Source organism: Mesocricetus auratus, unplaced genomic scaffold, assembly GCF_017639785.1.
Source record: "Mesocricetus auratus isolate SY011 unplaced genomic scaffold, BCM_Maur_2.0 Super-Scaffold_100014, whole genome shotgun sequence".
Lineage (NCBI taxonomy): Eukaryota > Metazoa > Chordata > Mammalia > Rodentia > Cricetidae > Mesocricetus > Mesocricetus auratus.
In genome coordinates this window covers 43,363,543-43,390,196 of record NW_024429197.1, presented here as the reverse complement: position 1 = coordinate 43,390,196, position 26,654 = coordinate 43,363,543, and the positions used below count along the sequence as shown (strand labels likewise).

The 26,654-nt window shown below is 41.7% G+C and overlaps 1 protein-coding gene across 6 annotated transcripts in view; it reads left to right on the top strand.

Annotated features, from left to right (window-relative positions):
• Fggy (FGGY carbohydrate kinase domain containing) overlaps positions 1 to 26,654 on the top strand; it is a 407,006-nt gene that overhangs the window by 176,840 nt on the left and 203,512 nt on the right. The window lies entirely within an intron of this gene.

Below are 26,654 nucleotides of genomic sequence, written 5' to 3'. Positions count from 1 at the left end.
AAGCCTTGATAAAATGAAACAGAACTCAGATCAGCGACCCAGGTTTGCTCCAGGCATGGCAATGGTATGGGGACTCAATAGCCATGCAAGCTCATTGTCGTCCCCTTTTCTACCCAAATCAAACTTAACTGGACACTGGGCACTTTGAGGCCTGAATCCTCCAGCTTCCTCCACATGTCAGTTTTGGTCAGTGAGATATAAGCAGGCAAAGAGGAGGTGTGACTTCATCCTTTCCTCCCATGGTCCTGAGTCAGGTGACTGAAGACGCAACAGCTGCTTGGAGTCAGGACAGCAAAGGTTAGACCCCAGGGGAGATAAACTGCTGAGGTTCTTGGAAGCCATCCTACTATGCATAAATTCTGTCTGGGTTTTATTTTATTTTATTTTTAAATTTAAATTAGAAACAAAGTTGCTTCATGTTTCAATCCCAGCTCCCTTTCTCTCTCCTCCCCTCCTCCCAAGCCCTCCCACCAACCTCTCTATCCTCCCTCCCCCAATTCCCATTCCTTTCCCCAGGGAGGGTGAGGCCATCCATGGGAGGTATCTATAGTCTGTCATTTCATCCAGGGCAGGGCCTAGGCCCTTTCCCAAGAGTCCAGCTGAGAGAGCATCTCTCATTGTGGGATGGGCACCCAATGTCCATTTGTATGCCAGGGATAAATACTGATCTACTACCCAAGACCCCATAGATTGCCTAGGCCTCCTCACTGACACTCACATTCAGGGGGTCTGGATCAGTCCCATGCTGGATTCCCAACTATCAGTCTGGGGTTCAAGAGCTCCCCTTTGTTCAAGTCAGCTCTTTGGGTGGGTTAAACAAGCCCAGTCTTGACCCATATGCTCATCAATCCTCACTCTCTGTCTCTGGGTTCCTTGAGTTCAGCTCAGTGTTTAGCTGTGGGTATCTGCCTCTGCTTCTATAAGCCATTGGTTGAAGGTTCTGTTTCTCAGACTTTTTTTTTTTGAAGAAATTTATTTCTACAGTTTGCATCTTTTTTAAGGCACAATTTTGTAGATCTGTAGCTGCTTCTTATCTTAATAATTAATAAAAATTGCGGCTCATCAGGTTTGTAGAACACAAGTAAATGAGCATAGGGTAGTAGGTTTAGCTGTTGCTAGGGAATACTTCTTATACCTCAGAAAGGCTGAAACAATCTTAGCTCATGTGGCTTACATGCCCGTCTTCTAAGGCACCATTATCCTCTAGCAGATGCACAGAGGTTACATCAGATGCCAAGATTTACATATCCAAGTCAAGAGCTGAAGCCAGTCAGTTTAGTGCTCTCTCTCTCTCTCTCTCTCTCTCTCTCTCTCTCTCTCTCTCTCTCTCTCTCTCTCTCTCTCTCTCTCTCTCTCCCTTCTCTCCTCATTTATTTGTTTATTTATTTAATTTTTCCAGATAGGGTTTCTCTGTGTAGCCCTGGCTGTCCTGGAACTTGCTGTATAGGCCAGGCTGGCCTTGAATTCAGAGATCCACCTGCCTCTACCTCCTGAGTGGATTAAATGCATGTGCTACCACTGCCCAGTCTAGCTCTTTAACTTTGTTCTATTGTTTGGGAAAGTAACTTGACATTTTAAGAGCAAATGTTCTTAATCCTTAGGTTTTCTCCATGTACATAGGCATATTTATTCCTAAGCTTTATGACTAAGTACATGAGTGACTTCTGCCTCAGAGTTTTTGCTTCAAAGGGCCATAGTAGTACTTGACATTCTTGTTAGTTACCGTGTACCTAGCACTATGTTCATAGTACCCTTGTCCAGAAGCAGACCGAAGACCAGTTGGTGAAGCAGGACCTGACACATATCAAAAGGCAACAGTGAGAGGAAAGCAGTGAGAGGAAATGGAGAACAATCACAACCACGTGACCATGTCCAGAAAAAAAAATGCATGGTAACGGGCATGTGGCTAGGAACCAAGAAAAGCTTCTGGAAATGTGATGATATATGGTGATATTTTGTTTGTGATCCAACAAATAAAGATTGCCTGAATATCAGAGTGCTGAGCTAGCCACACTAGTTAGCCATAGATGCCAAGCAGTGGTGGCACACACCTTCAATCCCAGCACTCACTGGGGGTGGCAGGGCAGAGGCAGGCAGATCTCTGTGATTTCAAGCCCACCCTGGGCTATACGAGATTGATCCTGTCTAAAAGAGAAACAGAGTCAGCCAGTAATGGGTCACCCCTTTAATCCCAGTACTTGGGAGTCACATGCCTTTAATCCAAGTGCTAGGGAGGTGGAGACAGAAATGATATGACTGGGTGGAGAGAGGAATATAAGGTGGAAGGAGACAGGAGCTCATTGCATTCAGTCTGAGGATTCAAAGGGACAGGATTGCACCTTTGGCCTGAGAATTCAGTAGAAGTAGGAGGTCTCTCTTGTGGCTGGCTCCTTTACTTCTTTTACCATTCAGCATTTACCCTGATATCTGACTCCTGGTTTTTATTATTAAGATCTACTAGAGCTCATGCTTCAGTGACACATGACCAACTGCACTGTAAGCACAAGAAATAAGTGTTGTGAGTCAAAAGAGGATGTACTTTGGGGTCTGAAGGACCAAGTAAGACATAGGGTGTTGTTTCGGGGTGGTTGAGTTGGTAAACAAAAGAACCTTGAAGGTCTGACAAAGTTTGTGTAGTTGGTATGCAACTTTGGACTCTCCCCCTTGTTCTTTCTCTGCCCAAGGATCAGTTCATAAAACACAGTGCAAGCTTCTATGCTTCAGTTCCCATGCAGACATCACTCTCCCAGCCATTCTCCCAGCCTGTCTTCCTAACCAAGTTCTTATCCTCCTGCTTGTGAAAAGGATGACCCTACACAGTGAGTAGACTCTCTAGTGTCATCCATATTTCACTTAATCATATGACATAGGTGTTTGATTCTATAGGCAGTGCATACTGTGAAAATTCCACTAGCCAGAATTATCCTTGAAAACATTTTTGGGAGCCAGATCCACAGTGGAAACCGATAAACTGTCTCCATTAAATCCAGCACAGGCAATTATTTTAACATAGACATAAATGATGTCTGTGTGTATACACATACTTTTTAAAGAGCTAGCCTATTTTACAGTCCAGGTTCAGTAAAAAAAAATCTAGGCCTAACGTAGCCTTCTATATACCCAAAAAGTGTCATGAATGTGGGCCCTGATTTAAACAGCACTCTTTGAGGTGTTCACTCATACAGAACTGTATACCATGGATCTATTTTAAATATGTAGCAAGAAAAAAAGTTAATGTATTTGAAACCAAAGCTAGGAGATTTGCATCTCATTCCAGGAGTGAGCTCCCTGCAGGATGTTGAAAACATGTATGTTATTCATATTCATTTGCTCAAACAGTTCCTCCCTTCCCTTTTCAATGTCATGTACCACTGATTTGGGACAGTGCGTCTATGTACACACCACGACTCTACTTCATACCCTGCTGTTCATCTATCTGAGTTTTTCATTCATTGTTTGCAAGTACAAATTTGATGTTTCTTGGTAGATTTTTCATTCCACTAGGGAAGGGCTGTGTCCACCCTATAATGTTCTTGGTCTCAACACCTGAACACTGTTTGACACACAACCCTCTCAGGTATTTCCATGTAAACACTAAGGTGGCTTTCTGCTAGCCTGCTATGTTTAGAACATTGACAAGCCTCTTTGATTTCTATGGCTGCCTGCCAAGGCTTATCTTGTAGCATGGTGGAGACTCAGCTTGCCTACACTGGTTCTTATAGATGATCCCCATGCCCAAACTGATCATTATCCAGATATTTGATAGCTTAGGATCATTTTGGCTAATTGCCACCTCATTAAAGTTGCATTTCCAGCAGCACTTACCCTCAATGCCTTTTTCTCTGTTTTGGTTTTTATTCTAGCAACAGCAGCAGCAGAAACTTCTTTCTTTTTCTTTTTTCTTTTTTTCAAAAAAGTGCAAAAGAAGGAACCAGTGAAGTTGCTTAAGGGTTAAAGCCTTTGATGTAAGTAGGCTTGATGACTTGTAAATTTGATCCCAGGAACCATATAAAGGGAGAAATGGAGAACTCACTCCACAAAGTTGTTCTCTGATTTCTCATGCATGGTTTTCTATGTGTACCCTGCACCCCTGCAATCCAGTACACAGCAATAATAAGAAATGAATTTTACTTTAAAAGTATTTTAAGACAATATATTCTTATCATGCTTTCCTCCTCCCAGATTCTCCTCATTTCCCTCCCTATCCAACTCCAAACCATTCCTCACTCTTTAAAAAGCAAACAGAAACAAAACAGAACCAACAAAACTCAAGGCGCACATACACACACACACACACACACACACACACACACACACCTCCCACAAAACAAAAATGGAAATCAAAGTATATAAGCAAAAGACAAATAAGTCAAAAATATCTAAATAAAACAATATGAGACAAAAAGTGTAAAAATAACATAGATTTCTTTTTGTGCTGGCCAGCTAACTATTCCTGGGTATAGGGCCTATCCTTTGGTTAATATACCCACTGAGACTCCATTGGAGAAAACCAGTTATTATCTTTACCAGTGATTATCAATTGCAGATAGCTTCTTGGTGAGGGGTGGGAGATCCTGTCTACTTGCTCACCTCAGCATCTGGACCCTGTCTGGCTTGCATCTGCAGTCCCTGTATGTACTGCCATAGTCTTTATGAGTTCATGTGTGCACCAGTCCTGTTGGATCTGGTAGACACTATTTCACTGGAGTCATCCGTCTCCTCTGGCCCTTACAATCTTTCTGCTTCCTCTTCTGCATAGATCCATGAGCCCTGGGGGAAGGGATTTGATGAAGACATCTCATTTATGACTGAGTGCTCCAAGGTCTTTCATTCACTGCAAATTGTCCAGTTGGGGGTCTCTGTGTTAGTTCCCATGTGCTGCAAGAAGAAACTTCTCTGGTGATGGCTGAGTGAGGCACTGATCCTATGAGTATAGTAGAATGTCATTGAGTCATTTTGTTGAGACATTTGTTGGTAGTAGGCAATATCATTTGTTTTTTTTTTTCTCTAGGCCCATGGCATCTAGTCTCAGGTTCTTGGCCACCTGAGCAGTGTCAGGCATGGGTTCTGTCCCATTGAGTGGGCATTAAATCTAGAGTGGTGGGTTACTCCCACAGCACATGCCACCATGGCACCAGAATGTATCACAGGTCTCTGTTGTAGGTGACAGGCTTTGTATCTGGGTTGGTGATTACCTTTCTCCATTGGTAGTGTGTAGAGGACCTTCCAGTACTACAAATGGTATTCAGTAGAGATTAAGCCTGTAAGTTGGGTACCAGCTCTATTGTGTAAGTGTTGTCTTCAGGAATAGGACCTTACCATCAATTCTTGGAGAGCAACCAATAGCCTTGGCAATAACCTTTTATGTTTGGGGGTTTCCAGTGCGACCACTTTGGCCAAAAATTCAACAAAATGTAACCCATTGCCAGAACTTGAGATTTCCTTTGGTGGTATAAGATATGTAGCTGAGGCATTCTGTCTCCCATTATTTGGTGACTCTAAATAAATAAAATACATTTTCAAAAGTTGAAAGATAAGATCAAAGAAACTTCAGAAAATAGATTAAAGCAGAAAAGCAATATCATCACTTTAATATCACCACATTTAGTTCACATTGTTTTTTTCCATATCAGTTCATCTGAGTTGAAACCTACTTTATATGCTATCTTGTAGCCTAAAGTTTTAAAGTAACATTGCTGCATTTTCATATTTACATCTTTCCATTATGATCTTAATGAGGTTCATTTAATAACATACAATCTCATCACACAGTCCTAACATATTTTTTGCTGTTGTTTTGAGACAGTGTCTCTATGTAGCCCTGGCTGTCCTGGAACTCACTATGTAGACTAGGCTGGCCTTGATCTCACAGAAATTCACCCTGCTTCTACCTCCTGACTGCTGGGATTAAAGGCATGTGCCAGCATGACTGGCAGCCTTGTGATATTTGAAGGCCCGAAGATTAAACAGTTAAACAGTTCATTTAATTATCTCTCTAGTATATAAATGTTATTCTACAAGTACATACTAAATCATTGCGTAGAGGTTCTTATCCTCATTGTCTGTAAACACAGATAGCTAGAGACTGAATTCCCAGGTAAAATTATACTTTATTTCTGATTATACCTGATATATACTTGTTATAAAATACTTGGAAAATAGAAAACAAAACAAAAAATATTCCATGTAGCAGTCCCCCAAGAAATACCCACACTTTGTGTATATTTTCTTTGTTTCTGTCTTTTTATGTTCAAACATAAGATATGATACATAATACATATGTACATATTCATGTCATAAAACTCCTATTAATTTTTAATTTGTTGTATAATGCAGTGATTTAATTAGCAACATTATTCTCACACCCATCTTTTTTCTGGGTTTTTATTTAGATGTTTTGTTTCTTTTTTACTGAATTTTATTTGTAATCATTTCTGTAAGAATTAAGGATTTCTCAAGGTATTTGTCTATGTAACAAGCAAGCTTACCATCCTGATTTCAGACCCTCTTTACTCCTACTTCTAGAAACCTAGGCTTATCAGTGTTCTTCATGGCAAACCAAGTTTCATTTTGGTTTTCCTCATAACTAACGGCTGTTCAGTATTAACTAATTTGCCATCTCCATCATTCATCACTACGCTGGCCTAACTTTTAAATGTTCTTGCTATTAGTTTGTCTCACAAGTTTGGCTTGATGGGTTGGGTTTTTAGAAGAAATATCCCTTAGACTTCACACTCACTAGAATAACTCCCATCAAAAGTGATGAAACATAGGATTGGGTATGGTGTGTCTTCATTCTCATTGAATTCTAGTAATCTTTTTTATTTCTTCTTTGACCCAGAAATGCTGCAATTGTGTGTTATTCAATTTCCATGAGTTTGTAGGGTTTCTGCAATTTGTGTCGTTGTTGAATCTAATTTTAACACATGGTGGTCTGATAAGATGCATGGAGTTATTCCAATATTTTTGTACTTGCTGAGGTTTGATATGTTGCCAAGTATGTGGTCGATTTTTGAGAAGGTTCCATGTGGTGGTGAGAAGAAGGTATATTCTTTTTTATGTGGATGGAATGTTCTATAGATGTCTGTTAAACCCCACTGAGTCATAACTTCTATTAGATCCTTTGTTTCTTTGTTAAGTTTCTGTCTGGTATTCCTGTCTAGTGGTGAGAGTGGGGTGTTGAAGTCTCCCACTATAAGTGTGTGGTGCTTTATATGTGATGTGAGTTTTAGTAATGTTTCTTTTACAAACGTGGATGCCTTTGTATTTGGGGCACAAATGTTCAGAATTGATACTTCATCTTTATGGATTTCTCCTGTGATGAGTACGAAATGACTTCCTTCACCTCTTTTGACTGATTTTCTTTTAAAGTCTAATTTGTTAGATATTAGGATTGCTACCTCCACTTGTTTCTTGGGTCCATTTGATTGGAAAATCTTTTTCCAACCTTTAACTCTCAGGTAATGTGTGTCTTTGAGGCTGAGGTGTGTTTCTTGTATGCAGCAGAAGGATGGGTTCTGTCTTTGAATCCATTCTGTTAGCCTGTGTCTTTTTATGGGTGAGATCTATAATTAATACATGGGACCTCGTGAAACTGAGAAGCTTCTGTAAGGCAAAGGACACAGTCAGCAAGACAAAAAGGCAGCCCACAGAATGGGAAAAGATATTAACTAACCCCACATCTGACAGAGGACTGAACTCCAAAATTTAAAAAGAACTCAAGAAGCAAGTCTCCAAAATACCAAAGGATCCAATTAAAAAGTGGGCTACAGAACTAAATAGAGAATTCTCAATAGAGGAATCAAAAATGGCTGAGAGGTACTTGAGAAAGTGCTCAAAATCCTTAGCCATCCGGGAAATGCAAATCAAAACAACTCTGAGATACCATCTTACTCCTGTCAGAATGGCTAAAATCAAAAACACCAATGACAATTTATGCTTGACAGGATGTGGTAAAAGGGGAACACTCCTCTACTGCTGGTGGGAATGCCAACTTGTTCAGCCACTTTAGAAATCAGTATGGAGATTCCTCAGAAAAATGGGAATAAACCTACCACAAGACCCAGCAACTACACTCTTAGGTTATATCCAAAAGATGCACATTCATACAACAAGGATGTCTGTTCCACTATGTTCATAGAAGCATTATTTGTAACAGCCAGAACTTGGAAGCAACCTAGATGCCCCTCAACTGAAGAGTGGATAGAGAAAATGAGGTATATTTACCCAATGGAGTACTATTCAGCAGAAAAAAACATGGAATCCTGAAATTTGCAGGCAAATGGATGGTACTAGAACAAATCATCCTGAGTGAGGTAACCCAGTCACAAAAAGAGAAACATGGCATGTACTCTCTCATATATGGATTTTAGACATAGATCTGGTGAGTGCCGTCCTGCAATCACATGGCCAGAGAGTCTGGGAAACAGAACCTTCATCCAATGGCTGATGGAAGCAGAGGCAGACTCTCACCGCTAAACACTGAGCTGAACTCAAGGAATCCAGTGACAGAGAGGAAGGGCTGATGAGCAGAGGTTAAGCCTGGGCTGGTTTAATCCCCAGAAACAGCTGACCTGACAAGAGTTATCTCTTGAATCCCAGACTGATGTCTGGGAATCCAGCATGGGACTGATCAAGATCCCCTGAATGTGGGTGTCAGTGAGGAGGCCTAGGTAATCTACTGAGCCTTGGGTGGTAGATAAGTATTTATTCCATGTATACAAATGGACTTTGGACTCCCATCCAACAATGAGATGCACTGTCACCCTGAACTCTTGGGGGAGGGTCTAGGCCCTGCCCTGGATGAAATGACAGACTATGGACAACCCCATGGAGGGCCTCACCCTCCCTGGGAAAATGAGGGGATATTGGAGGGGTTGATGGGAGGGTGTGGGAAGAGGGGAGGGAAAGGGAGAGGGACCTGGAATTGACATATGAAGCAATCTTGTTTCTAATTTAAATTTAAATTTAAAAATAAAAAAGCAAAGAAAAAAGAAAATAAAGTGTTGAAACAAAATAAAATGCAAAATATATGCTGATGTGCCATACTAGTGGAACATAAAATAATACTGGTGTCATGGAAACTGCAAATCAGCTCCTCAAAGAGAGTAAATAGAACCCCGCATGCATAGGGAAGGAGGTACTGAAATGCAGTGAAGCTCTGTTCACCCTTCAAAAGCAGTGAGGTGTGCAATATACTATAACTTGAACGAACCTTTGTGTTTAGCCACATTATGTAAAATGATACATGCCAGAAAAGGGAAAATACTAGATGAGTCCACCTAAAGGAAGTACTACTGTTGCTCCAGTGTATTCCCCCCAATTTCATGAGTTTCCAGGGTAGTTCCCAGTTTCCTATGGGAATGGTATTTGGAGATGGGACCTTTGGGAAATAATGAAGATCTGATGAGGTCATGAGTGTCAATGGCCTCTGTGCCATTAGAAATTCATAAGAAGAGACAAGTACTCACACGCTTGCTGGGTCTCACCCTATGATACCTCTTGAGATTCCGACACCATATTCTTTAACCTCACATCTTCTACAGCTGAGTACCACATGAGCCGTCATTCTTTATTCGAATGTCACCCAGCCTTTGGCCTTTCACTATAGCACCAAGACCATACGAAAAGCGTCATCTTAGCTGTGTAGTCGGCCTTCCCCCACTATAACAAGGATCTGAGATAGCCATCGTACAAAGAGAAGAAGTTTCTTTTGTCTCCGAGTTTGTGAGGCCGTAGCCCATGCTCAGCTGTACTGCTGCCGTGGACCGGTGGCATGGCAAGGCAAGGCAAAGGGAGCACTTGGCGAAGGAAGGGTGTTTCCTGCATGGATGGGAAGCAGAAGAGAAGGGCTGGGATTCTCTAGTCCTTCCAGGAGCCTCCAGTGTCCTAGAGACTTCCCAGTAGGCTGTGCCTTTTATGGGTCCTAACCACCTCCCAATGTTAGTTAGTTGCCTGTCAGGAGATCCAAACTACAGTGCTTGAATAGGCTAGTTCACAGAGACAAAAAGTAAAATGAAGATTGTGTAGGATTGTGGGACAATGGGGTGCTAAGGTAGTGTCTGATGGACACAGTTTCAGTTTTGCCAGATAAATATATCCTAGAGACGAATGAAGGTGGTGGTTTCCTGAACAGTGTGAGCGTTCTGCATACTGCTGGACTGGATTACCAGTGAAGATGATGACTTTGTATAATATATATTTTATCACTGTTTTACTTAAGTAAATGAATAATTCTGTGTTTGGCTCTCTTCTTTGAGGCATTAGAGACTAATAGTTGTGTTCAGTCTGTTACTTAAACTATAAGTCTCTTCTGTCTCATCAGGTAGGTAAAGAAATGGAACTTTTTTTGAAGTTAAACGACACCCTGGTCACAGAGGAAGTAGCTGGTAGCTAGGATTTGGTGTAGTATGAAGGAAGGCTAGGACTCTCATCCTCCTGCCTCCTAGATAAATAGACTCACTTCTTCATAGCAATGAGTATTCAGTGAGTGCTGACTTCAGCACTCTTGCAGGTAGCAAGAGGACAGATAAGGTTATATTGCTATACCATGTGAGGCGGGCAGCCTGGACAGTGTGTACATAAGCAGACGGAGGCCACTTCTGATGGGAATAAAGATGTCTGGAACATAGGTGAGCAGGGCTTTTCTAAGGAAGAGAATTCAGAATTGAGACTCCATTGGGAAGATGGTTTCAACAATGTGACGCATTACCCATCGTGTTCCTCACAGAAGCTGTGGTAGACATAAAGGACAAGAAATGGGAATTTGTCTGATATGTTTGAACTGCTCTCGTGTAATGTGATGAGAGAGGGGAGAGACAGGAGGTGGAGTAGGAGACAGAAGGATGTAGACCCATGCGAGTCCTAGAGGAACCCAGTGTTCTCTGAATGTAATCGGAAACTACTGTGATGGTTTGCAGAGAGTCAACATCCAGTTGGCCTTCCCTCAGTAGACCCCAGAAATATACAATTAAGCACTGTTGCACACAAGGAAAATGCAGTCTGGTGAAGACTGGAGGGCAGACGCCATCATTACAACAAACAGTATATCAGTGTGCTCTTCAGAGCCAGTTGTGATTTGAGGGGAAAATAAATGTCCGTGGTGAGACAGCTGAGAGTGGGGGTTCCTACCCTTGTGTTTGTAGTCTGTCATTGCACAGCAGCACACTAAAGTCTCAGAACTGCATGGTGCTCCAAACCTTTCAGCTTGGCATTTCTCTGTTCCATTTACACCAAGAGCTGCCTTCCATCAACGTGCAAGTGTGGTTTTGAACCAGTGTGTAAAATGCTCGCAAGTGCTAAATTCAGGCATGTGTTTGAATGGTCACACATCTCTCTCAGCATGTGGGGTAGGTGGGCATTTTCCTAACCTCCCTGGACATGGTGTGCTCTACACTGTCTCCTAGTGGTTGGAGAGAAGATAGCCACGTGACCACGTGAAGGAACAAGGAAGGATATTCACGGAGAACAGCCTTGAGCCCAGACAAGGCCCATTCATCAAACCTAGGCAAGTGAGTTTGCAACCTTCAAGCAGGAAGAGAAAGAGAAATTGTTGAAGTTTTCTTTTGTTTTTCATCTTGGCCTTACCAACTTTTAAAAAGGACAGTGAGTAGGAGAGTGTGACCCTTCAAGTTGAGAGTGTTATAGGAGCTGCTGGTTTCTGCTGTGCAGGAGGCCTGGTCCTCTGCCGGGTCTGCTCAGATGGTTCAGCCACCTGTCTGCACCTTTCTCCTCACTCTTGGAAGGCCTCTCGAGGAAGGGCAGGCAGAGCCCCACATGTATGAGTCTCCTGTATCAGCTGGCGCTGCCCTCCTGAAAGTTGGTTCCTCTTAGGACCCATGGCTCCGCTGACACTGCCTGGCTATTTTTGTCTTCTTATTGTCTCATAATATTCTCCCGCTGACACCCCACTGCATTTTCTTCTAGGCTCACTCAGATCTGACTTCTGCATAATTAGAGGCCTTCACGTTGATCTCTGGAAAGGCATGTTCATGCACTGCAGAACTGAGGGAACAGGCGCTCCCGAGACGCCCGCGGTGGGAGCTGAAGGGCCTGTGTGGGAAGGGAGCATCGCGGTCTCCTTGGCATCCCCTCTCGTTCACCTTCCTATGCCACGGAAGACAATAGATTTCACAAAGCTGAGCTTTGGGTTACTAGGTGACTAAAGAAAGAACCTCTTCCTAGTCACCGTGCCAAAGGTTTCGGTTATTTTCAATTTTCTAAAAAGCATGTCGCTAATTATTTCAGGAACAAAAAGAAGGAGACTGGAGGGTTGCTAGCGTCAAGTCACTCAGCTGGTCAGGGGCAAGACCCTTATTTACAGGGAGGTTGTAAGTGCAAAGCCCACTTTTCCAAAATTCCATCAAATATTCTTACTGTTGAAGTATAATTTCTGGGATTTTTTGCTTCCCTTGGCTGATGTATTAAGATTTTTGTGGGATCCTTTAAAAGTACATATCCTAGAGACCTCCTTCATAACTGCTGACCAGTCAGAAGAAAGGCACAGTGATTTGAGTTCTCCAAAACTCTTAGGGGACTTCGTGCATCAGAATCAGCCAGAGGCCGGTGGTGGGGGCCCTAGCTCTGAGTTTTTGCTTCAGTGGTTGAGGGTGGGGCCTGAGCAGATATATTTCTTAATGTTTTCAAGTGATTCTGAGTAGTGACAATCACAGAGTAGTGACTCTGTTGTACCACTGGTCTAATAGAGCAGATGAAAAATGAGCAGCTAAAATACTAAGAACGCAGGAGCTCTGGAAAAACGGGCTTAGTGTTTCCCTCTGTTTCTGCTCTTCCTGATTTCCTTTCTTCCTCCTTTGCCCATGAGGTTTGTTTTGGTTGTCACCAAACACTTTTGTTAGTCAATAGGGAGAGAGGTATGTTGGAATATGGTTTGGGTTCAATCAGCTGCTATCAGTTCCCAATGTTACTACTTACCAAGCTGTAAACTGTTTCTCCAGATGAAGAGTTGAGCTTCTAATACCTGCCTGTAAGGTAGTAATAGCCTTAACTCCATTTATCTTCTCCCCTTCTACTAACCCTATCAGATCTAAAGGCTTCATCCTCATTCTTTTTTAAAAAATTATTTGTTTTATGTGTATGTGTGTTTGACCTTAATATATGTGTACAATGCATGAATGTCTGGTACTCGAGGAAGCCAGAAAAAGGTGTCAGATTCCCCTAATGGATTTACAAAAGATGCCTTGGGACTCCTATTTCCCTCTGGGGAGGACAGAAAAAGGCTATCCAGATTCCCATTCTTTTTCTTACGAGTGGTTCATGAACTGATTGTTGTCACACATCAATTAGAACCAAATGTGTGATCCAAACTGTAAGATTTTGTCCTTGTCATGCACTCTGAACTCTGCCTATTTATCTGAACCTAAGTCAGCTCACAGCCCTTCCTACAGGGCCCTGTGCTAGTCAGAGTTCTCAAAGACCAGAAGCAGAGGTGAGGGGAGTGTGTGGCAGGGGTGGAAGGGGGCTTACTATAAGGGATTTTCGCACACAGGCTAGCAAGTCCCTGGAGATGTTGGTTTAGGGCCAGTCCACACGGAAGGCCTAAAGATGAGGAGAGTCCATGCTGTATCTCTAGTAAGGAGTCAGAAGACTCCAGGGACACAAGGAAAGAGCAGTCCTTCAAGTCCAGAGGCAGGAGAAATGCTAACCAGCTGGAAGGCCACCAGGCAGGAAGTATGTCTTCCTCTGGAAAGTGTGAACGCCCTGAGGGCTTCACTGATTAATTGGAAAAGGCTCATTTATATCTCAGGTGTGAACATAAGACTCACACCAAAATACCTCACAGAAACACTCAGAATAGTGATTGATCTAGATACCATGTGACCAATCGAGTTTCTCAGTACCTTCTGATAGGAGGCTGGCTTGTATGAGAAATTCCCACTAGCCAATCACACATCTCTCTCACCTCATCTCCTAGCCTTGTTTATTCCTTTCTGTGTGGGTCAGCTTTCTACTCCAGGGTAAACACCCCTAACATAAAGTGAAGGAAGAGAGATTTAATCTGGCTCACCATTTCGGAGAGGTCAGTGCACAGTTGATTGACCATGGCCTTGGGTTAAGTGGCGACATGAAACATTGTGGTGGGGAGTGTGAGGTGGGACACAGCTGCTTCCCTCATGACTGGTAGGATAAGGAGAAAGCGGGAGAGGCCATTATTACCTTTACATTCCTAACTTCCTTCTATTAGGCCACAGCTATGAAAGGTCACCACACCTTCAGACAGCATCAGAGGCTGGTGACCAAGCTTATGAGACTTTGGAGGCCATTGAAGATCTAAACCACAGTTCTCCCTGGGAAAGAAAAGTCCCTTTGCCTACCTTGAGACTTGCAGATCTCATGGTCAGATTATCTCTTTTCCTTTACAGTATATTTTGGAATAAAATCTGTTCTGGGTCTGGATTGTCCACTTCTAAGACATTGTAAAATAATATCACATATCCAAATCTTAGAGCATGATAGATATCCCTGTGTGTGTGTGTGTGTTTGTGTTTTATGTGCATGTTTTTGTATGGTTGTGTTAGCACATATATGCACATAGGCATGTAAAAGGCAGAGGTCAAAAATATCTTCTCAAGCTCTCTGCCTTATTTTTTGAGACAGGGCCTCTCTCGAACCTGGAGCTCACCAAGCATCTGGACTGGCTGGAAAACAAGCCCCACAGGTCTTCCTTTCTCTGTTCCCAGGTGCTGAGATTACAGATGTGTGTACTGTCACTCTGGTCTTTTTTAAAAATCTGGATGGTGGTGATCAAACTTAGTTCTTCAAGATTGCATAGCAATCACTTTACCAAAGGAACCATCTCCAAAGCACCAATGTGATACATTTTCTAAAGGAAAACATGGTACTCTTGATGAGGAAAGACATCTGTTGAGCCTAAAACACAGGATTTAAAGCTGTATAGACATATTCACTCTTCTACATAGACTCAAATAAGGCATATCTGAATATTTTAGAGAACATTGATACTTTGGAAGAGAATGATAGTTTCTCATAAGGTATTTCTAGTTATCTCTGTGAGAGGAAAATTTAAGGGGAAGGGATTTTTCTCTTTTTGCTCTTTAGGTTTGTATTTTCTGTAATGAAGTCTTACTAACTTTGACTTCATGTTCTCTACATATTTGCCTTTTAAAAGTCAGTTCTGTCATTTATGGTGGGCTTGGTGGACTGCTCTTGTGGGTATCCAGACGAGTGATTCCCAGAGGATGTACAACCCCAAATGCCATTTCTGGTAACAACCCCAAAAGGTGACTCTTAACTCCTTTCTCCCACCCTCCCTTCCTTTCCTCTCCCTGGCCCTCTCCTCCCCCCTCCTCCTCTTCTCTCTCCCTCTCTCTTTCTGTTTTTCCCCTCCCTCCTCCAGTTTGATGGAACTCCAGAGCCTGTTGGAGTCTGGAGCTGATTCCTGCTCTGTTCAGCGCTTCCTCTGGAGTCCTTCTTGTGGCCTGGGCAGAGTGACTGATGACTCTTCTGGGCTTTGAATCCATTGTTTTTTGTTATTTTGCCTAAAATCCATTCAGTTTCCCAGATCCTCTGTCTGAAGAATGGGACTTTTAAAATGAATACATTAGATTTTGTTTCATTTATATAGCTTGAACTTTCCATTTTGTACCACTTGGCCATTTCCCCCAAAATTTATAAGGTATCCTCATCACAGGAAACCCAGAGATAGAGAGTTAAAGTGCTGTGAAGTTACAGCATTACTTTGGAATCTTCTTTGTTACAATCCTATGGGTTCATAGATTTAACTTCAGTATTTTGATTAAATGCCAACTTGGCCAACCCTCCTCTGTATTGGAGGGCAGATGCTCTTTACCTAGAGTAAGGTCACTGTCTTCTGCTCCTTTTCACCTTCTGCAGAAGCCTAATGTGGGGGGGACTTTTTTTTTAACAACCCAGACAGCATTCCTTCTCTGATGTCTCCAGGTGGACATCAGATGACACATGTATGATTCTAGAATTGAACCTCAGTTTCTTAGCCCCTCAGTCTGGGTCCTTGGGATGGGAAAACTAATGCCTACCTACATCAGTCTTTGGGCATTTTCCTCTCTACTTGAAGCAGAGACGAATTATACTATGTCTCCAGAAGCTTCCATTCCAGGGGGAGAAGGATCCTGGTTGTTGGAGAAAAAGTTTAAGAACATAGTCATAGTCTATTTCTTAATTTAATTGACTTGTCTCTGAATTCTGATGAAATCTAAGGTAAGAAAAGAAACTATTGTCCTGTCAGAAGAACTAAACTATAGCCATGTTGGCACTTTTGTCTTTATGTTCTATTTTTATTTACAGTCTGGCTTTTGAAATATGATGGCTGTTACATTCAAGTAAGTCTTTTAACAACATCTTCTCTTGGTGCCCTTGTGTGCTCTGAGTTCCCTTTGTCTTATGCATATATCTGTCCTCTGTTTAAGGAGTTCAAATTAAGCCTGTCATCTCTTAAATACTGTTTCTGTGCTGTTGAGTTTTGCCAACAAACTTGACTTAGGAGCCACACATTATTGTCTACTTTTCATCATCTGTCTAGTAAAATGGTTGGTTGTCTGGACAATGGCATAGAAAATAGGTCATTGATAACCACATGAATTCTTTGAACAAACTTGACCAGAGAAAATTCCAGCATACGAATGAGATAAGGGTTAAAGAAGAGGAAAAGTTCCAGACACACCCTTCCTTTTACAAACTTGGCATTTCCCTGTAAGAATCAGTTACCACTGAGGTTGGTCATGATTGTATTGCCTGTGCTGAAAAACACACAGGCTGTGTTGAACAGTATGCTTGTCAACACACACACACACACACACACACACACACACACACACACACACACACAATCACCCTCTCCTGATCCCTATCTGCATTCTTAATGGAGAACCTGAGGGCTAAACAGTCACTTTGGTCCTTCATAGTCTCCATACCAGACACAAGAAGCAACCAAGACACATGGTAGGGACAAGTGCTCTTGCATCTCACAGACCGGTTTTATTATGTCTATCTACAAAGAATCTGAGTTTAGAGGACTCAAGGCTCTGAAAGTTGGGGCATGCAACCGAAACCAGATCAAACTGACTGCAGAAATCACACTCTTCATAACAGCACACTGGCTCCCCGTCAAAAATGTTAGGAGTAGGGCTTTTAAAAGAGCACTTCTAAGATGAAATATATGCTTTTCAAAACAATAGCAGAAAGCCTTTTCAAGGGTAAAATGGTGGGAGAAAAGAAATAATATGTAATTTAGTGTTCATTGAGAATAAGCAATTAATCCTGCCCTCTGGGGGTGAATTTAGTCTAGCTTATTTGCACATGAAAGTACAAGACTGGCTTCCTCTCTATGAAAGTAAGACATCTGGTTGGAAAGTGAAAAATTTGGTCAATTACCTGAATCGTGTTTGGTCTACATGATAGAAAAGCCCCAGATGTCTTGAAATCGCCAGATGTTTGGCCTTGTGCAGTTACCACGAGCCCTGCTGACTGGCCCTCTCCTGTGAGAGTTGCTGCTTGACATCCCATAGAACTACCCATTGTTAGGAGCTTGTTGTCATCTGTGAACCAACAGTGTGCAAACAGGAGTCTAGACTGCTCACCCACACTGGCCCCTGACACAGTGTTCACTGGACTATGCAGAGTCAGTAAATGGAATCACAAAAGGAAACCCAGTTAAAAAATTATCCTTTATTTTGAGATAAATCATCTTCCTGTCTTTTTTAGTGACCAAGCAATCTGTCCAATTATGAATCGATGGTTTGTAAAAAAAAAAAAAGTCATTGGGGACAAAAGTTTAAAACAGAGAAAGCCAAGTCTGTCTGTAGTTTCTTTATGTAACTTTCACTGAAATGAGAAACAACAAATCAAAGGAGTGAAGAAACCCCTGTTTCAAACCATGGAGTGCCTGGAGCAGAAATGTCAGCAAAACCATTCCTTCCCAAATCTGCCTTGTTTTAGATGTGGGATATTCCCCATGGCCGAACTGTTTACCTAACCCGAGAAAGCCATAGCCGTCTGACAGTCCACTGTTTTGCTGACAAAATAACATTATTTCCTTTTGAAACCATCATTTAGCACTTAAAATAACTCCAAAGATAACACTTTCTACACTCATTCTTAAAGCATTTCATTCTAAAGACATACCATAAAAACATGATCACAGGGAGACAAACTGAGTTCCACCACTGAGTAGATTAACACCTTTCACAAGCATGTGTCTCATCATGCGCTAACATCATAGACCCTCAAGCTCTCCAGTTAATTCAGTTAATATGAACTATGTGACCACCTTGTGCTAGGCAGTGTCTGACATGACAGATGCCGGGGGTTCTGAGAACTGTAATATTGTCTCACACATGCTGGTCTTTTGTTATGTGTGGGATGCCAGCAAATATGCTTCCTTGGTATTATTTTTGATGAATTATTTTTTGTTGGTTTTTTTTTTTTTGGTTCTTGTTTTTTGTTTTTGTTTTTACGAGACAAGGTTTCTCTGTATTGTTTTGGAGGCTGTCGGTCCAGCCCAGCCTCGAACTCACAGAGATCTGCCTGCCTCTGCCTCCCGAGTGCTGGGATTAAAGTCGTGCGTCACCACCGCCCAGCGTATTTTTGATGAATTATTAAGACCACTCTGGGAGGAAAAGAGCATTGCTCTAGCATTCTTAAAAGCTTGGAAGTTTGCAAGGAAAAGATATGCCTTGCCCAAGGTCATAAACCTTGAGAGTAGTAAGACCATGAACTGCACCCAAAGCTGGGTATTAACCTAACCTGAATTCCAATAGTTATTCTAACCTCCCTGCCTGGGACAATACAGTTGAAAGAGTTGTGGCCTCCAGCCATTATCACTGAAACTAGTAGAGTTAGGTGCAAGGAAAACAGCCTTTGTATATAAAGAACTGAATGATGTAATTCCACACACCATGCTGTGGATTCTAGAGGAAAGAGGGATTAATTAGGATCTACCTAGGGAAGGGTTTTAGGAGGTAGCCTTAGGCTAGGGGAGAACAAAATAGGTCACCAGCAATTATCTGGAGAATTAGGTCATTGTGAGTGTCAGAGCTGATGATTTCGAGCTAAAAAGACTACAGCTATGCCCTGAATAGTTCAGACTGCCTCCCACACCTCTGGAATCTATTGAATTTTGCCAACTATTCTAGGCTCCATGTGACTTATGGGCCTGGTTTAGGTGAACTTCCTTCTTCATGTTGGGGGAGGGAACAGAGTGGCATATTTAACAGTGGGTATAGATCATAGAGGAAACCTTGTGAGTTGGGAGCCCTGTGTTTAGTCTAGACTCTATAACTGCTCAACCCCCAGAGAGCTAGTTCCTGCTCTGGCTTCCTGGTCTGGAAGGGCCAGTCTAGGATAGGAGAAGGTAGAGAGTTTCAGTATGTTGGAATTTTGTGGCTCTTGTGATTTTTGTTCCTATACACAACCTGTTAAGAGAGGTGCCTTGCCTTTCTGTCTACTAAAGTCCATACCTAACCCCTTTCCCCAAATTGCATGGAAGGTGGGGAAAAATCCCAGGGTCTAGAGTCAAACATCTGAATCCTGACCCCAATCCAGTCCTTGGATGAAATCCCCCAGTCTCTTTACTCCTAGGTAATTGAACACATTTTGAAATTTTTGTACCTTTGTCTCTGTTCTTTAAAATAATAAACTCTAACATTTAGGCTTTTAAGTAACAAAACCAAATTCTATTGCTTTCCAGAAGAATTTGCCTGCCACTGATTTGGTACTAGGATGGAAAGTTATACCAACAGAAATGTTTTCAAGAACAGTTACCAAAGGCTCATAGACTTGATTGATTACCTGTTGAAATACAAGTTGTATGTACTGCTCTTCAGCTCGCTGACCTGTTGCAGTAACTAGTTGCTAATTGTACTCTTTGAACCAGCTTGTCCAGCTGGGAGGAATTGAGTGCTATTTTCTTTAAGAACATGGCATCTGCAGACTCTCGCTGCCATAGCCTCCTCTGTGCCTAGGGAGAGGTGATAGCATGCTGACTGCCATTTGCTGGGTATGTGCACTGCCCTTGATGTGTTCCATTATTCTGAGTTAGAGATGTTGGACTGGACCACTGGTGGGATTATATTAGGGTATTTACCCCGGTAGCATCCAGGATTAAGAGTTAAATTTAATTCTTTACTGTTTACTTTCTCCCGGTACTCAGTATATGTGGTCATGTATAGGTGTGCAACTCAACCTTTCTGTCCAAGTTGATTGTTCTTTCTCTTGTTCCCACTTTAAGTATCAATTTTATTAAGTGAACATTACTTTAAATATATATTTTAGAAATTTGAGAGTGGAGAAAACAGGTGTGAAGAGAAATAAAATAGTCTGTGAACTATTCTCTTTCCACTGGGAGAGGTAGATAGAACCTAACAGGGAAACAACATGTGAGGGTTATTCGAAAGTAGATTGAAAATATAGGGTATATGATGGTTTGAATAGGTATGCCTCCCATAGACTCATGTGTGTGAATGCTTTGCCTATAGCCAGTGGCACTATAAGGAAGTATGTCCTTGTTGGAGTAGGTGTGGCCTTGTAGGAAGTGGGTCACTGTGGAGGGAGTGGGCTATAAGGAGTCATATATGTTCAAGCTATGTCCACAGTTGGACAGTTCACTTCCTGTTGTTTGTGGGTCAACATGCAGAACTCTCAGCTCCCTCCGCAGCATCACAACTTCCTGCAATCTGCTTTGCTTCCCATCATGAATGTAATGGATTAAACCTCTAAAACTGTAAGACACTCCCAATTAAATGTTTTCCTTTGTAAGAATTATCATAATAATTGTTCTGTTCACCACAATAGAAATACTAAGACAGGGTGTGTTTATATATTAATACCAAGTATAGATGAGAATACAAAGTAAAGGATCTTATTATTTATCAAACAGTCCAAAACACGGAGTACTTAAAAGACATATTAGCTAACAGATATAATTCAGAAGTAGTGTTAGAAAGGATTAGTACCTGCTACAAAGATCTCCTCTATCTCCATCCTTCATCTATTTTCTACTCTGGGGCAGTGTATGGCACACAGCAGATGTCTATTAACTGTTTCTTTAGTGAGTGATGAAAACATCATACAGTTTGATATGAAATCAGTAATGGACTTTTAATTGGTAGTTACAATGATTTCTAGAAGGCATATAAGAAGCCGTCTTTAAACAAGTGGCAGAAAAGTGCTAGATTTTGGGTTTCTTATTTATTCTCTGGTTGAGTAAATCATTCTGGACAATTGTAACTCCAGTTCAGGAGCCAGAACTACTAGGAAATCTCCAGAGCTGTCCTACTCACATGATCTGAGTCAGGCTAGACCTTCCCATTCTCCGGAGCCATTCAAGCATGTTCCATGTTTGTGTGAGACACTGAACTTAACAACTGCCTTTGAATACTTTTATATTATGTCCAGCGTAGTATTTGAGAATTCTATGGTTCTGTATTTTTCTCCACTTTTAAATCAGATTGAAAGTAGTAGGTTGTTAAAAAAAATTCCAGGTCTCTCTCCACTGGCAAGGCAAAAAGACCTTTAGCACAGTCTTGGACACAATCTGATTGACCTGTTAACCTTGCCCAACCAAACTGGTGCTAGCATTCCATAGCTAAGCACAAGGAAGCAGGGTTGTATGCCACCCACGCCCAAACCTCTCTGACATTTCCCTGGGCCTGGAGCCAACTCCCCCCATGTGTTTCATCTCCGTCTCAGAATACAAAGGAACACTGAACCTCCCAGTTAATTCAACACCCTCCCCCCTTCCTGGAGAGGGTTAACAGTTCTGTTGACCATTATAATGCATCTTCTGTCTCCCAGAAATCCACATAGTCATTAATTTCTGTTGCTGACATCAGGAAAGAGGATTATGTGTGTGTCTGAAACTGTTCCCAGAGTGCTCATTAGTCATAGATAATTGAAAAACTGGTAGGGGAAGGTTTGCTGTAATAAGAGCCCCTGCTCGTGAAGGGGGCTGCAGCCACCCTGATAATTGTAGGCTCCAGCTTTGACCACGCAAGCCTAACCTGTCCATTCAGATGGGAATTCATGGAGCCCAAGAGTCCTCAGGGCCATCTGACATCCCAAGGTGTGCGTTTATACACACACAACCAGGTGGATTGCCCACGGGTTTCTTTCCTGTCTTCAGTCTCAGGAATAGAACTTGGAAAAGATGAAGGGAATCTGCTTTCATTTTGTTTTTGCTTAAACTTAAGCTAATTTGGTTTGATTTAAACAAATAAAGTTGAAATCTGGAAGCCACACAAATGGTTTGGGAGAATATATCACGATACATCCTCATCGGTGCTGCCACAATAATCAGTGGTTTTCTAGAAAATTTCTGGAAGTGTGTGGGCTTAAATGTTTGAAGTCTTTAAAAGGATCACCAATGTGATCATCAGATGAACTCTCTTCTGCATGCTGGCCTGTCCCTTAGTTTATATTGGACTCCCTTCGAAGATTCACACTTTAATTCTTGACTTCGTGTATTTTAGTGACTATATGGGATTCTGCTGAATAGATGTGTTTGTTCATTTTCTTTTATAAATATCAGACCAGAAGAGAAACACCTTTAAAACTATTGTACAAGAAATGTTTGTTCAAAGAAGCACAAAAGAAGCCACAGGTTAATAAAAAGCACATATTCACCCACACCCCTACTGGAAACATTTCCTGTGTCTTACCTCCAAGGAATGTAGTTTTATAAATTCATCTCCTACCTTTGTCATTTTTACAGTGAAGTCATATTCTGCATAATATCTTGCAGCCTGCATTTTTTCACTTCTTCTGGTGTTGGAAGAAAAAAAAATGTTTCCCGTGCTAGCCTTTCTTCATACTGTAGGTTTGTCTTTTTAAAAATCAAATTTGAGTGTCAAGAGTAGGTAGACTCTCACTGGTTTGCTATCTGTAGCCCTACATTGCCTCTCTCATAGACTGTTAATGTATTCCCTATCCCTGCTCAGTGCCCATTTTGCACTGAGCAAAATACCTTAACTCCTGGCCCCCTACAGTGAACCACCATTTATTTTAATGGAGCAACTTCCTAGAATATTCTAATTCTAGTATGATAACATCATTTTCCACCTTTGAAAGTCATTCCAACCTTTGCCCAGGTGTCATCGCTGCCTTGAAGATTCTATTTATTCTCTGAGGCCAATGTAAGGGGTCCTTCTCAGTTCTTTCAGCATATCGTACACATTCCAACTTTCTCCTGTCTTCTACACAGTTTAGTATCTTAGTTTCCCACCATTTTAGTTCCATACTTTACTGTGAATATTTTGAAGTCCTAGGGGCCTGTTTCACTTATTTGCCAACACCTAGAACTTGGTATGAGGTAGGTGAACATTGTTGTAGACCATCTTCTAAACCCTGTTCCTAAAATGTTTGTGAAACACATGAGTGAGTGGTTTTAGGGACATAGAGAAATCGCAGATGCTGATTCAGTGATATCTTGATTAGCTCTTGGAAGAACAATGCTGTGGGTTATTAAATTTCATGGTGAATGAAAACTTTTGGGAAAAATTGTAGGATGGCATCTAGCATTCCTAGACCCACTAAGGTGTTTCTGGATGAGAAAATGAAGGTGTGAGAGATTTCTTTCCTCACGATGTGCATTTCCACTTTCCTGTCTTATGCTGTGTCCTGGTTCGGATAAACAGAGCTACTTTTTGTTTGAGGTCAGGCAGATGATGCCTAAAGGCTGTGGTTCCAATTTAAGGAAGGATATTCATCATGGTGAACATTAGCTTTTATTCCTAGATCACTAGCCTCAGAAGACTGGCTCACTGCCCTGGGCTGAATTCTTTAGGACCAGAGCTGAGATAGTTAACTGAGTTGTGAGTTGTTAACTGAGATGGTTACCTGGGAAAATGGGGGACCGTGAGTGGTGAGAGTTCAAAATCACCTTGGCCAGCCAAGCAGAGTGTTTTGGGGTGAAGGGCACTTGGCAGCCTTCCTTCCTCCGTCACTGAGTCACAGGCCAGGGGCCCTAGAGACAGCATCTGCAGCTGAGGATCCCCAAGGGAGTTGAGGCTGGCAACTGGCCACTGTCTGTACCCTCAACCAATTTAGCCAGTCAGCTTTTCTTTTCTTGATAAGGGAATTCAAGCCATGGCAACTTCTCCTCCTCCATACTCCCTGCATTAAAACTAGCACCATGAGCACAAAATCTCTCCTGTCCTTTCTGTTCCTGCATCCCAATTACTCTTGCCTTAATGGCACCACTCTGGATGACTGAAGAACTTCACTGCTGTTTTCTTGACTCATGTCAAGCATACCCTGTCCTAAGATGTTGCTGGAATAAGTGTCTCTGTTGCATCACCTCTCCCATGGGATCTGGTACAGTCAGTGCCACGGCCCAAGGACTGCATTCTTATTGTAAGGCCTGCTCCTTCTAAGCATCTCTGACTGTTGCCTGCTGCTTCCAACCCAGCCTGTGCTCCATCCCCTTTACCCAGCCCTGAACCAATCACCCATGGTATTTACTCTCTTCTATCCTGGTTCCTGTTCAAACTGCTCTCCCTGTTGAGAGATCTCCCTACCCTGTGTACACTGACACCAGGTCTGCTGCTAGCCCAGGACTCTGCTCAGTCTTCCATAGCCAAATTAATTCATTTACCAACTAAACTTTTTCTCAGTCTCCCCTGAGAAAAGAGGTCTTCCATGCTAATCCCCATTCCTGTCTAAAACTGCCCATGGAAGTTGTAGAGCTTGAAGATCAGCTTCTACAGTGCTTCTAGCCTTTACTTTCTTTTAGAAATCAAACCTTTAACTCTGTTGGCAGAATTTCCAAATGGTGGTAGTTTTTAAATGTACAGTAATGCTTGTTTTAGAAGTATGGATCTTGATCCCTTCATTTAGTCAAATTGTGTTTGAGAATAAATTGTGCTTTGGTAACATAGTACAAGATTTGGTGTTAGAGGGGAACCTAAGGCCTATCTCCAGCTCTTAAGCTATATTGCGGAAGAAGACAAACTGTTCTAAACATTTCAATTTCCTGACATCCACCTGTGAGATACGGACAAAGTGGATACTATTGTACCCATCATAGATGTTGTTAGAAGTGACAAAAGGCATGCTATGTTCTTAGCACAGTGGAGAGATTAGAAGAGTTCATCCCAGGAGGGATGTTTATCATATGTTACAGAATACATATGGTGACATGATGAAGACACCATCCAGAATCTCTAGTATGGCTCTTTCATAGTTCTTACGTCCTGAGAATGCAGCGCAGACCCATGGCTAGCCTTCTTCTACCTCTGAGTTTGTGCATCTGGGCTGTGTTTGCTAGACCAGCACAATTCACTAGATACAGTGAATGAGCAAGACAGGGAACGTGAAACTTTTCCAGTCATAATGATAAAGTTTAAAAAGTGTGAATTAATCCTGATATGTCTTATTTAACTTAATAGATAAAAAATGATCACTTCAACATATAATTGGTCTAATAATTCTTTTTGTTGTGCTTGAGAATAAATCCAGGATCCTATCCACAGTAGGAAGCACAATATCACTGACCTACATCCTCAGACTGATATAAAATTAATAGTAAGATACTTTACATTCACTTTTTCAGACTGAATGAATGTTTGTTATATGGTCCGTGTTTTACACCGAATACAATTCAGATACTAGATTTCCATTGGAAATGCTTTTTTTGGAAATGAATGCTAGAAAAATAAATGTGCATGTTCATATTATTTCAAACATACTTTGCTTTTCAGAACACAAATTCTATGTGTTTTTTAAAATAATTAAAATCAGTATTGAACCGGGCATGGTGGTGCACGTCTGCAGAGGCAGGTGATCTCTGTGAGTTCGAGGCCAGCCTGGTCTACAGAGTGAGTTCGAGGATAAGCTCTAAAGCTACACAGAGAAACTCTGTCTCAAAAAGCAAAAAAAAAAAAAAAAAATCAGTATTGAATGAAAAAATCTAAAACCCACCACAGTGATATCAGTCTTTTGGGGCTAACCTACTTTCAGAGTTAGTTATAGACAGAAGTTTATTATTTAAAATAGAGATAAACATGGACTGGGAGGAGCTTTATTTGCAGTTAGAGGGGACTATTTGACCATTTACCATCTTCACCTGCAGTGTGTATGTATTTGTGTGTGTGTGTGTGTGTGTCTGTGTGTGTGTGTGTGTGTGTGTGTGTGCTGAGAACCTGAGTCACCTCTGCCCAAACCTGGCACTCCCTAAACAGCTATAAGTGATGCTTTCACACTAAAAGAGCTAATAACACACCTTTGGAATCCTCAAGTCCTGGGGCTCAATAGAGATTACAGAATGCAAATGGTCTAAGTCTTCCACAGTCCCCGCGAGGCAGAAATCCTTATTTTTCAGAGTGGAAGGGGGGCAGTCTCTGTTAAACAACTGACAACGGATAGATCATCTTATTTTTTCTGCCTCACATGTTTTTCTGTGTCCTCATCTTCCTAGTTAGGTTGAAACAAGAACTGCTTTTTGCAGCCTGGCAGTGCCCACACAAAGCTAGACAATTGATAAATTATTAACCAAAGGCCTGCCTGACTGTGAGACTTCAAGGTCACTTGAAATATCAGGGTCACTGTATTGCAAAACTCCTAAGAATTGTTTCTGTGCAAGCAGTAGCCTCATAGAATCCCCCAAGGTTTCAACTGTACTATCTTATCCAACTGGAACACAACAA